Source organism: Stegostoma tigrinum, unplaced genomic scaffold (genome assembly GCF_030684315.1).
Source record: "Stegostoma tigrinum isolate sSteTig4 unplaced genomic scaffold, sSteTig4.hap1 scaffold_200, whole genome shotgun sequence".
Classification (NCBI taxonomy): Eukaryota; Metazoa; Chordata; class Chondrichthyes; order Orectolobiformes; family Stegostomatidae; genus Stegostoma; species Stegostoma tigrinum.
In genome coordinates this window covers 394,439-407,871 of record NW_026728138.1, presented here as the reverse complement: position 1 = coordinate 407,871, position 13,433 = coordinate 394,439, and the positions used below count along the sequence as shown (strand labels likewise).

At 49.4% G+C, this 13,433-nt stretch overlaps 1 non-coding gene across 1 annotated transcript; it reads right to left on the bottom strand.

Moving 5' to 3' along the window:
* Positions 1–5,137: 5,137 nt before the first annotated feature.
* trnak-cuu (transfer RNA lysine (anticodon CUU)) lies at positions 5,138–5,210 on the bottom strand. The gene has a single exon. It is a non-coding gene; the product is annotated as a tRNA-Lys (tRNA).
* Between the last annotated feature and the right edge of the window lie 8,223 nt (positions 5,211–13,433).

Here is a 13,433-nt window from a genome sequence, read left to right as displayed (position 1 = left end):
ATTTCCCAAGGGTGGGAGATTTCAAGACTGGGGGATGTTTTTAAGTTGCGAGGAGATTATGTAATAAAAAAAGATATGTGAGGCAGAATTTTGCAATGACTGTGAATAAAACAATGGCAAGTTCCAGCAGAGAAACAGGTGGCAAAGAAACAGGTGATAGTGAAGCAGGCATGTGAGGGCTAATGTGTTTCGTTTGCCAGTGACATTCACTGCTTCACAAAGGGGAGAACATTGAAGTGCAGCAGTGACGGTGATTATTTTATTGGATATTCACCTTGCAAATGGTTTTTCTGCCAGTATCCCTGATTACATCACAATCTACGGGATGAAAGCTGCAGCAAGACATGTGGAGCCAGTGGTGTCATTGATACTGCGTCGGAATTTGGATTGGAATATTGTATCCTGTCTCACTCGAGTAAAGTTGACAGCTTTTCTACCCTTGCAAATTGACAGAATCTCCCGAAGAGGAATGTCTGCCCAACGCTGTTCTTGTCAGGTTCCCAGCAGCTGAAGTGAATGGATCGCTGGGTGTTGGAAATTGAAAATTGAAATTGAAAGGTAAATGAGTAACATGAGTGTGGGGCTACTTCAGCTCACAGTCTATTTCATATCCCAGCTCATGGCAATGGTGCCCATTGTCAGGAGAAACTGCTTATGTTCCACATAAAGCTGCCTTTTGTTGGGAAACCTTGTGTACAGCGGGATAAGCAGGTAGAACAGTGTGTGTATAATATCACAAAGACTGACTTTGAGCCACACATAAAACAGTAAAGTTAACAAGTAAAGTTGTGAGCTTGTTTTCATTTAGACTTTTCGTCACCATGCGAAGTAACGTCATGGGTGAGACTTCCGATGAAGTGATGTTGTCCTCCTCCACTTGGAATTTATACTGCCTGGTCCGTTCCGGCGACTTCTGTCATTGTGCATTCTCTTCTGTATGGGTAACATATGGGGTCCAATTCTATATGTTTGCTGACTGCATTATGGATTGAGAACCATGCCTCTAGGAATTCCCATGTGTGTCTGTGTTTGGTTTGCACTACTATGGTTATGTTGTCCCAGTTAAACTGATGGCCTTCATTATCCGGGTGTACTGATATTAGGGAAAGTTTGTCATGTCATTTTGCTGCCAGCTGATGTTCATGTACACTGATGGCTAGTTTCCTTCCTGTCTGTCTGATATAATGTTCGTGGTAATCGTTGCGCGGTATTTTGTAAACAATGTCAGTTCTGCATGTCGTGGGTATGGTGTCTTTAATCCTTGAGAATGTTTGTCGTAGCATGGCTTTGGGCTTGTGTGCTACCGTAACTCCTAGTGCTCATAGGAGTTGTCAGTCAGTTCTGATATGTTCTTGATGTATGGCAGTGTGTCCAGTGTGTTAGGGCATAATGTGTCCTCTTCGTGTTGCTGTTTAGTCAGCACCTGCGGATGAAATTGCAGGGATATCCATTCAAAGCGAAGATTTTGTATTGGTGTTCTTCCTCTTTCTGCATAGTTCTGGGTCATTGCAATGAGTGGTGGTCCGTTTAAATAGTGTCCCGACACAGCTTAGTTTGTGCAAAACTGACCTGAGTTAGTTGCCAAATTAAAAGTATCCGAGCCCCTCAAGGCACTGACCCGAGTTGTGATGTGCAAAGGACAACACACAAAGGAGGGTCCTTGTGTGATTGATCCAATGTGATCTGTATAACAGGGTAACAGTGAAGACTGGTCTTCAGCACCCACATTGAACCTGACTCCACTTGGCCTCCAGCCAACTCTCACAAACTACCATTGCCCTTCACTTTTCCTGACCTCCCCTCTATTCTTGTTTTAAACTGATTGCACGCCAGGCAGTTTCAGCTGGCATTGCTGCTGTGGAACTGTAACATGGAGTGAATTGATTTTGACTGATCAATGACATAATTCTGCTTCTCAAGATCAGTCAATATTTCAGATTTATTACTTTAAATGATAACCATGAACAGGCTACGACAGTGAAGGCACTGAATCGTAATCACTGGACCAGCAGGAAAGATCAGTTTATGGCACTCAGGACACTGTCTGATTCGGCCTTGCATTCTCCCAACCTTCTGCACATGATGCCCCTCTGCTCTGTTTCGGTTTTGTTACGTCTTGATATATAATAGTCTCCAGTTATCTATTCTTTTGTTATTTCCAATACATGAGACCCTCTTTCCATGCCTTGTGCCTGGCTCCACAGCTCAGTGGTCAGAGCACTGGTCTCAGAAACAAGTGGTTGTGAGTTCGAGCCTGTGATAGTGTTTGTACACACCCTGCTTCAAAGGTCAAAAAGAGCCCTTTAAAAATTATCTGAAATTATAACAGTATCATTTCCTCCACAGGCCGGAAATATGTGTGAATTTCCACATTGCTGTTTGTCCTTCCACTTGAGGAGCAGCATTTGGAATGGCAGGAAGCAGCTGGCATCAGTGATGTTTGGCTGGAAGTACAAGGTGAAGCAGGAAAACTGTAGGTGAGCAATGGGGGAGGAGCACAAACCCAGGGCATCCGTCAAATACTTCCATTTGTTGCTGTAAACAGGTTCTAGTTTTGGAGTCTGGAATGGGACAATAGAGCCAAGTGAGTAAAGTTCTGCTTTCTGGGGATTGCTCTCTCCGAAAGCCTCTGGCACTCTCGGTGGAAGGCGTCCTTGTTTCTTTCCTTCTGTGGGTGAAAATGAGGTTCACTTCCCCGAGGGGGCATGAGCACAGTCTTCCCACCTCAAACTTCAGTTTTGCTTGTTGGTTCCTCAAAGTGTTGATCCAGAAACCCGCACAGCACACACTTCATTGGGGAAGAGAATGGCCTGAGGTCGTCATCATTGGACACTTAATCCAGAAACCCAGATAGTATTTTGGGAGCTTGTGTTTGAATCCCGTTGCAGCAGACGGCGGAATTTAAATTCAATACGAACCGTTATCAGTTAAGGGAAGTGAACTGCCTTCCTTGCTTACATGTAACTCCAGACCCACAGCAATGCGTTTGACTCTTCCCTGCTCTCTGGTCATTTAGGAATGGGTAATAAATGTTAGCCTAGCCAGTGATGCCCTCATCCCGTGAATGAATTTAAAAAGTACGTCAGAAATTCCTCCTGTATGGAATGATAACTGATTCGCTTTGCCCAATCTTTATGCAGACTGAAGTCACCTGACTCTTGAAGTCAATGGCCATTCATCATAATTAGAGCTCCCCCTTTCTCCTGGTGTCTTCAATTTCCTGTTTAGTGCCTTCTGCTAAAATTACCACGATAGTTGACTGGGGTGTATGTACACGGACCACGGTCAATTTCAGTCCCTTGCTGTTTCTAAACTGTACCGAAACTCCATTTCACCAGAACTAATATCGAGGATGCAAGTTTGCTCACTGAGCTGTAAGGTTCATTTTCAGACGTTTCATCACTTGTTTTTATTTGAAAAAAATATACTTTATTCATAGAAAGTACAAAAAATAAAACATTTATACACCGACCCAGTCATGCAAGCTGCTCCTGGTTACCCAGGGGGTACGGACACCAACGAAAGGCAAAAACAAAACAAAGAAAAAAATACAAGGCAAAGAAAATACCCCGGCAGTCGTCTCCCCACAGAGTCCCCGTTAGCCCCCTGACCAGTTGGGGAAGGCGCCAGCTGGGCCCAGTTACCAGATAGGTCCCTTTTTTTCCATTCTGGACGAGGGGTTTCATTTGGTGGTCTTTCCCCAACGCGCCTTGGCGGCGGCTGCCCCAAGCTTTAGCGCGTTATCAGCACGTAGTCCTGGACCTTGGAGTGGGCCAGTCTGCAACACTCGGTCGGGGTCAGTTCTTTCAGCTGGCAGACCAGCAAGTTGCGGGCAGACCAAAGAGCATCTTTCACCGCATTGATGGTCCTCCAGGCGCAGTTGATTTTGGTCTAGGTGTGCGTCCCAGGAACAGCCCGTAGAGCAGGGAGAAGGAGGTGATTGACAGTCTCATCACCCCAACATCCGCCTCAAGGGCAGCGTGGGGTGGCGCAGAGATTCCAGGTGTGCATAAAGGATCTCACTGGAAGAGCCCCTCTCACTGCCAGCCAAGTAATGTCCTTGTGCTTGTTTGAAAGTTCTGGGGATGAGGCATTCTGCCAAACGATTTTGGGAGTCTGCGAGGGGAACCACACGACGGGATCCACCCTCTCCTTTTCCCGAAGGGTCTCGAGGATACTACGTGCTGACCACTACCTGACAGCCTTGTGGTCAAAAGGTGTCTCCTTTCATAAACTTCTCCACGAAGGACAGGTGGTATGCGACGGTCCAATTACTCGGAGCGTTCCACGGCAACAAGGCCAGGCCCATCCTTCGCAACACCGGGGACAGGTAGAACCTCAGTAAGTAATGACACTTGGTGTTTGCGTACTGAGGATTTACCCAGAGCTTGATGCAGCCACACACAAAGGTAGCCATCAGGGCGAGGGTGGCGTTCGGTACATCCTTTCCCCCATTTTCCAGGTCTTTGTACATGGTGTCCCTGCGGACCCGGTCCATTTTCGATCCCCAAATGAAGTGGAAGATGGACCGGGTGACCGCAGTGGCGCAGGTCCAGGGAATAGGCCAGGTCTGCGCCACATACAACAGTACCAAAAGCCCCTTGCACCTGACAACCAGGTTCTTACCCACAATGGAGAGGGACCGAAGCTTTCTGTTGGTATTTGTTTTGATTGAAGAACTATCAGCATTTGGTGTGAAATTAATATTGTAGCAGGGCGCTATCGAGCAGCCAAGAAAATGGGCGAGGAGGATAGCCATTGAGTTCAAGTAGACGTCATCGATGTTTTCCGTGGTATCCCCAGAGTTAGTTCGTTCTGTTTCAGCTCCATTTAACATGGAGCTGCCCAGGACGTGACCATTCTCAGTTTGTGACTTTGAACAATCTTATTGGTGCAGGGTTGGAGTTGCGTTAGTGCCTTTGCAAGTCCTGTCATTTATTACACAAGCGGCTGCATGTCCAAAACGATCTCTGCGATTTCCAGGGAAGTGGAATCAAATTTCACTGCAAAACTGGAAACCAGGATTTTCACAGCAGAAGTGCAGTCATGTTTTCAGCATAGCTGCAGCTGCTCGTTTCACTGATAACGTTGGAAAGCTATGCTTCATCACAGAAAGCAAAGCAGTAAGAAGCTACGACGCCCAGCGTGGGGCTCGAACCCACGATGCTGAGATTAAGAGTCTCACGCTCTACCAACTGAGCTAGCCAGGCTTGACTTGGTTGTCTTGTTATTTATCTAAAATCCTTATTTTCCCTTTTCACACCAAAGCCCCTGCAACCTCATTTCAATGTGCCAAAGATGATCCACCTCGAAAATCACAAGTTCCCAGTTTATTCTGCTCAATCACAAATAATATCATTTACATCTTCCACTTTTCAGCTGTTACTCCTTCAGACCATAATAACCCATTTTCATTTAACATTCAAAATTCATATTTTAATGTCGGTGCCCTCATCCTTTAGCTGCCCATGTGACTGTCAGTCACTCTGGGATGGTGAATCTGCTGCAATAAACCCAGTGATTTCTGTTACAGATTGTGTGAGATGTGTGTCTGTCTGCCCAGTCTCACTTAATACTTTCAGCACTTTGTTTGATCAGTACATCAGCAACTTCTGTAGCTTCGCATTTGGGGGCTGGATTTTCACACTTCAGTTAAAAACTATTCAAAGATCAAGAAGAATCTGCTGCATACCTTGTGAAATGTCATTTTTCACAGGAGAAGAGACGTTCATACGGAGTGTCAGTTACGTTTTCCCAAGTGGAGCTAAGAGAAAATTCCACTCACGCGGAGATTGTGTCAATGGTGCTCTGGGATTTACTGAGCGGGAGAAATCTTCCTGTTTTTTTCTTGATCTTGTGCTTGGTGGATGGAGAAGATTGGCCCTGGTTGTAGGATCTTGCCTGCCAGGGATGTGCAGCAAGCAGCTGATTGAAGATGCAGTGGCCATGGACAGTGTGATGACAAAATCCTGCTGCTTGTCCCTGTCTCACTGAGCGTGGAGCTGGGGAAGACACGATCGTTGATGGGTTTGTTTGATTCCAATCTCTTCATAAACTTCAATTAACTAAATGCAGGTACATAGTTGGTTTATTGTCGGATCACAATGTTGAGAATAACTGCTTTGAAACCTGGATGTCTGGAGGTCTGACTAGAAAATAGTGGAGCTGACAAAGTTTCGAAGCTATCTCCTGAAGGCATAATCCCGATTGACGATCTTCTGTATCACCGGCAACATCACAGGGTAACAAAATAAAAGAAGCTGGGCTCTTGGGTAGCCTTGAAACGCCAATCTTTCTCTCAATAACTGAATGCACTGGCTATTTGCAAAACCGAAGCTATTGGCATGAAGCTTTGCCGAAGCTCCTAATGCAGGGAGCTAGTCTTGTTGCACAGCTGGAGGTCTCTCGGTTTTCAGCTCCAATCTCCAGTTTATGTGTGATGCTTACATGCATTAGAGTTGTGGAGTTAGCATGAACATGAGCAGCAATGGTAACATTCACAGTGTGAACAACCAGCAAAGATACCGCCTCACAAAGCAGGGACCATTGAATTGAAGCAGTGACGGTGAGTTTTACTGGCAAAGAAAACACATTTGACATCACGAGTCTGCTTCAGGGTCTCTTTTACTGCTGGATTCATCATAAAGTTCCTTTCTGCTCTTCCACAAGCACTTCTGCTTCACCTTTACTTGTATTCTCATCCCTTCATTCCCCGTTTGGCAGGAGTAACGAGGTGAGGCAGGATAAACTGCACCCTTACCAGGAATGTGGTGGTCTTAGCACAGAGACCACAAGCCAATCCCTCTCATTCTCTGGTGTCATCAATCAAACATTTTACACCAACAGTAAAGACAATCGCTATAATCCTATAATTGTGACATTGTTTTTTTTCCTGGTGGATTAGGAATTCCAATTTAAATTCTGGAGATTCATAATCTTTTGAGACAAGAAATGTCTCCTTACCTCAGCCATAACAAAAGACACATTATCTGAGGAATGTAAGTCCAGTACAAAACATCCCATTCTCAGAGTGTCTCCGAATGTCAGACTTTACACAGAGCATAAACAGGAAATGAGGGGTATATACAGATGGGCTGTTAGATAATGTGAAAGACGGCCAGGTGGATACACAGAGACAAAGAGAGATAAGTAGAAGCTTACTGTGGTAGACACTGGAAGGACCAATTCTCCACTTCACATGGCTGCTGACAGAAAAGAAAAAAAAACAGAGGATCTCATTACCTCAGGGCAACAGAAGGAGCAATAGTGCTGTTCAAGTCCCTTTAAAGTTCAAAAGTTAATGCTGGTAAGCTAAGGAGCAAGTGTGATTTTGATAAATAAATGATTCAAAAGATAAAGTTAACAATGTCTCCCAGCATATTACTATAGAAACACAGATAACCTGGCAGTGACGAATGGTCAGTGGATCCGAAATGTTTCCCTCTGCAGATATTACCATGCTTGCTGAGTTTCTCTTTGGGTTACTGTTTTTGTGTCAGATTGTCAGATTTGTTTTATCTTAAATGATAACTTTTGGGACAAAACAGATCGGGTGTCAGCTCCTGAAAAATCAGTCAGAAGCGCTATCACCAACATAGAGTAGTACTACAGAGCTTCCATTCCCTTACGGGGAAATTGGTCTCAGGCCGCAGCGGCGAAAGTGCCAAATGCTAACCACTAGTCCACCAGGGAAAGCGACCGAAAAGATTGTGTCTTTGCTTAGTGATCTGCTTTTGCGTTTTCATGTGTGATCACTTTCGCTGCAGATCGGTTTTGCCATCTCCGATTTTCTTTTTGCAGCATGTATCCTGGTGGCTAGCGTTTTGCCCATTTGTCCAATGTAGTGCTTGTCACAGTTCTTGCAAGGTATTTTGTAAATGACATTCGTTTTGCTCGTTGTCTGTCTAGGGTCTTTTAAGTTCATTAGTTGCTGTTTTAGTGTGTTGGTGGGTTTGTGGGCTACCCTGATGCCAAGAGGTCCGAGTAGTCTGGCAGTCATTTCAGAAATGTCTTTAATGTAGGGGAGCGTGGTTATGGTTTCTGAGCCTGTTTTGTCTGTTTGTTTGGGTTTGTTGCTGAGAAATCGGCGGACGGTGTTCATAGGGTACCCATTCTTTTTGAATACGCTGTATAGGTGATTTTCTTCTGCTCTTCGTAGTTCCTCTGTGCTGCACAGTGTGCAGTGGCTCGTTGGAATAATGTTCTAATGCAGCTTCGTTTGTGGGTGTTGGGATGGTTGCTCCTGTAGTTCAGTATTTGGTCCGTATGTGTTGTTTTCCTGTAGACGCTGGTTTGAAGTTCCCCATTGACTGTTCGCTCTACTGTGACACCTAGGAATGGCAGTTTGTTGTTGTTTTCCTCCTCTTTTGTGAATGTTATGCCAGTAAGGGTATTATTGATGGTCTTGAAGGTTTCCTCTGATTTGTTTTGTTTCGTGATGACAAAGGTGTCATCCACGTAGCAGACCCAAAGTTTGGGTTGGATGGTTGGCAGAGCTGTTTGTTCGAGTCTCTGCATTACTGCCTCTGCTAAGAACCCTGATATCGGAGATCCCATGGGTGTACCGTTGGTTTGTCTGTAGGTTTTATTAGTGAAAGTGAAGTGGGTGGTGAGGCATAGGTCCACTAGCTTGATGATGTTGTCCTTGCTGATGAGGTTGGTGGTGTCTGGTGTATGTGTCTTCTGTTCTTCTCATAATACTGCAGTCAGTGTTTCTTTGGCCAGGTTTTTTCTTGCAAGAACTGTGACAAACACTACATTGGACAAACAGGCAGAAAGCTAGCCACCAGGATACATGAACATCAACTAGCCACAAAACGACATGACCCACTATCACTCGTATCCTTACACACAGATGAGGAAGGACACCACTTTGATTGGGACGACACATCCATCCCAAGACAAGCCCAACAGAGACATGCACGAGAATTCCTAGAAGCATGGCATTCCAACCGGAATAAATTCCATCAAACAAACACATTGGCTCCAAATCAGTCTACCATCCCCTGAGAAAAAACACAGGAAATGACATCACCAACCCAAGGAAACCTGAACATATAAATAGAAAGCGGGACATGACACCAGGGCTTCACCCGAGGCCCACTGATCATGTTAACTAGAATGGCGACAAAACGTCTGGGAACAAACCTTCCAGCTCAGTGAACCAGCTTACATCCGGTAAAAATAAAGACCCATTCTTTTGTGGACCGAGAGGAGGACAGTGTGACCGTGTTGGAGGTGGAAGGAAGACGTCGGGTTGGCTGTGCACCCTTGCAACCGGTGGATCTTAATGCTGGATTCAGCCTAGCGCTGGGTCAGGGGAGCAGCCAACCTGCAACGATGGCTGCGACGAGTGCTCGTGCCCTGGGTCAGGGGGTCCAGAACACAATCCGTGTTTCCGTGAAGAAGGTGGATGAAGGTGCACCTGTGGACTGCAACTTCTTCATGAAAAGGGTCCTGTTGGACTGTTGTGGGTTCACTGCTGTGGACATTTACTGCCTGCAGTATTTCCCTGGAGGAGGTTTATATGATGTAACCTTCAGGAGTGCCAAGCTTTGCGAGCGCTTCCTGGAGTTTTTCAAGCAGAAAGGAGGTAAGGGCCCCTCTCAGTACTGACCACTGTCCCGCTGTTCGTGATGTCAGTGCAGAGGAGCCGTATGCTGACTGTACACATGTACAACCCGCATGTGCCCGCAGTTGATCTCCTGACCTTCCTCGGAAGGTACGTGAAGGTGGAAGGGGAAAGAACCAACATCATGGACCCTTCGGGATCTGGACCAGTAAGAGGCAGGTCAAGGTGACGCTGAGGAAGGACGTGGCCGGGAACATCATACACCCACCATCCAGCGTCGCGATCGGTGGGAGCAAAGGCTACCTGACCTACGCAGGGCAACCTAAAGTGTGCCAGGCCTTTGGTAGGTCAGGTCACGTGGCGGCCGACTGCAAAGCCACCATCTGCAGGGAGGAGGGACACTTGGCAAACGATTGCCCACAAGAAAAAAGCTGCAACCTTTGCGGGGAAGCGGGCCACATCTATAGGGCATGCCCGCATCAGGGGAATACCTATGCCCAGGTCGCCAGCAGGGGCAATGCGGGGCGAGCCCCCCCGGAGGAGGGGAAGGCACCAGGCCCCTGCAAGGACCCCGCTAGTGTGCAGGACAGCCAGGTCGTGCAGGCGGGCCCAGCCCCACAGGATGGACCCGAGGCCAGCAAAGCGCCTCTGCAGGCTCCGCTCCCCCCGGACAACCCAGAGTCGATGGAGGAGGCGACAGGTGACCCAAGGGAGTGGACGACGGTCCGGAAAGCGAGGAGGAAGGTGTGCTGGTGGGCCCCGGCACCGCAGCCATCAGGCAGGAAGAGGCAGCTACAGGGGGGGGAAAGATTCGGAGGGGGCCCGCCCAAAGCAGAAGCTAAAGATCTCAAGGGAGAAGGAAAGCAGCACACCGCTTCCAGGTGATGGGAGGCGCCCTGAGACTCCCACCGACACCCAGCCACGCGCTGCTTTGGCCCTGGAGGCCCCCCTGAACCTTCAGGCGGGAAGCAGGAAGCAGTGTGTCCCCAGCCTGACCCAGAGCTGGACTCTCCTGACTCCATACCCCCGACGGGGGGATGCCACCCGGAAGGCAGCACGGACGGTTTCCTGAACCCGGAGAGCGTCCAGCAGTTAGCCCGGGCAATGGGCATGAAGGGACAGATGGAGGGGCTGGACCTTGGAATCGGGGAGGGTACTGCGGTCACTGCGGGTACGAGTTGTGAGCATTAATGTGCGCAGGGTCAAGTCCACCTCAAGATGTGTGTCCACGTCAGCCTACCTGACCACCGTCAAGGCAGACCTCCTGTTTCTGCAGGAGTACGGGATACCGCAGCTCAGCAGGTACAGGAAGTGGTCGGGTGCCTGGACCTGTGGGCCTTTGATCTGGTCGGGGGGGGGGGGGGGGGGGGGAAGCGACTGTTGCTCCTTGGGCCTGGCTATTCTGCTGCGGGGGCACAAACTCATCATCTCTCAAGTTCAGGAGGTGGTGGCGGGGGTGCCTCCTAGTGGCTGATGTCACCTACAGGAACGCTCCCCTGAGGCTGATCAAGGTGTACACCCCAGCGGAGTGAGCGGTTGGCCGTCCTGCAGCGGCTTCCACCCCTGCTGGCTACGTCCAGGCCGGTCATCCTAGGCGGAGACTTCAACTGCATCATCGATGCAGATGGAACATCCGGCATGGGGACAGTAGGTGGGGGGGAAGTCAACCAGACGTCACATCCAGATTCCTGGTGGGCACGGTGAAGGACGCCAAGCTGATCAATGTCTTCAGCACCCGTGCAGACGGAGTGCAGTGGAGATGCACCTGGTCGCGGCCAGACGGGTCTATCAGCTCAAGGATAGACATCCTGTTTGTGTCGCGGGCGCTCTCAGTCAGGTCCACCGGCGTCGAGCCGGTGTTCTTCTCTGACCACTGCCTCCTGCTGGCCGACTGTCACTTACAGGACGACCAGCAGGCCGGCAAGGGGACGTGGAACCTCAACACGACTCTGTTGACCACAGAGAACTTCAAGGAGCTTAAGAGGGAGTACGCTGGTTGGAGAACTGTGAAACCCCTCCGAGTCTCTGGGCGACTGGTGGGAGACGGTGAAGGAGAACATCAAGAGGTTCTTTGTCCTCAAGGGCGTTCGGAAGGCGAGAGAGAGGTGGGGAAATCTGTCATGGCTCCAGAAAAGGATGCAGAACCTGCTCCTCCTGCAGTCAATGGGGGTCGATTTCACAGAGGACCTCCGCGAGGTGAGGGGCCAGCAAGCCTCGCTCTTCGCCGCAGAGGCCTCCAAGATTATCTTGCGGTCCAGGGTCCACTCCGTGGAGCAGGCTGAGACGTGTTCGCGTTTCTTCTTTCAGAAGGTGCACAAAGAGAGCTCTGTGCTTAGCCGGCTGAAGGAGGACGACGGCTCGGTGATGTCGTCTCGGCCCCACATTTTGAGGATCAGCAGATTCTTCTATGCCGGACTGTACAACACGAAGCCCACGGACAGCATGGCCTCCGAGTCGTTCCTGTCGTCTATCACGGAGGTCTTAGACGATGGCACGAGGGAGTGGCTGGGCCGGCCAATATCCCTGAACGAGCTGACCAGAGCACTCAAGTCCGTTGAGAGGAATAAGACTCCCAGGAGCGAAGGCTTACCGGTTGAGCTGTATTCCGCTCTGTGGGACCTAGTCGGTCAGGAACTGCTGGAGGTGTACGACAGAGTGCTTCGGGCAGGGGAAATGTGCAAGTCCATGAGGAAGGGCATCATCACCCTCATTTACAAGGGGAAGGGGGAAGAGGGAAGAAATTAAGAATTGGCGTCCCATTTCACTATTGAACGTGGACGACAAAATCATGGCCAAGGTCATAGCCAACCAGGGCAGGTCTGTCCTGGAGTCGCTGATTGCCCCTGACCAAACCTGTGCTGTGCCAGGCAGGAAGCTCGCTGGGAGCCTCACGCTCATCAGGGATACGATCGCCTACATGCAGGACAGGCGGGTGGACACCTGCCTCGTCAACCTGGACCAGGAGAAGGCCTTTGACGGGGTCTCTCATGCTTACATGAGGGACGTCCTCGCCAAATTGGGGTTCGGGGAGGGTATCCACAACAGGATCCGGCTGCTCTACACCAACATTGTTAGCGCAGTCTCGATGAACAGGTGGGAATCGGACAGTTTTCCCGTCAGATCTGGAGTCAGGCAGGGCTGCCCCCTCTCTCCTGCCTTGTTTGTGTGCTGTGTGGAGCCCATCGCCGCATCCATCAAGAAGGACGTGAGCCTGAAGTTCGTGACTATCCCAGGCAGCGGAGGCCTTCAGGTCAGGACCTCCCTGTACATGGACGATGTTGCCGGCTTCTGCACCAATCGTCGGTCGGTGAGTAGGCTGTTGGACATCTGTGGCCAGTTTGAACTGGCTTTGGGTGCCCAAGTCAATAGGGGTAAGAGCGAGGCCATGTTCTTTGGGAACTTCATCCCCCTCACCGTCAGGACAGACTACCTGAAGGTGCTGGATGTTTGGTTCGGTGGAGCTGGGGCGTGCACTAAGACTTGGGAGGAGCGTATCACCAAACTGAAGCAGAAGCTGGGCAGTTGGACGCTCCGGTCCCTCTGCATCACGGGTAAGAACCTGGTTGTCAGGTGCGAGGGGCTTTCGGTACTGTTGTATGTGGCGCAGGCCTGGCCTATTCCCTGGACCTGCACCGCTGCAGTCACCCGGGCCATCTTCCACTTCATTTGGGGGTCGAGGATTGACCGGGTCCACAGGGACACCATGTGCAAAGTCCTAGAAAATGGGAGAAAGGGCGTACCGAATGCCACCCTCGCCCTGATGGCTATCTGTGTGTGCGGCTGCATCAAGCTGTGCGTAGATCCTCAGGACGCAAACACCAAGTGGCACTACTTACTGAGGCTCTACCTGTACTCGGTGTTG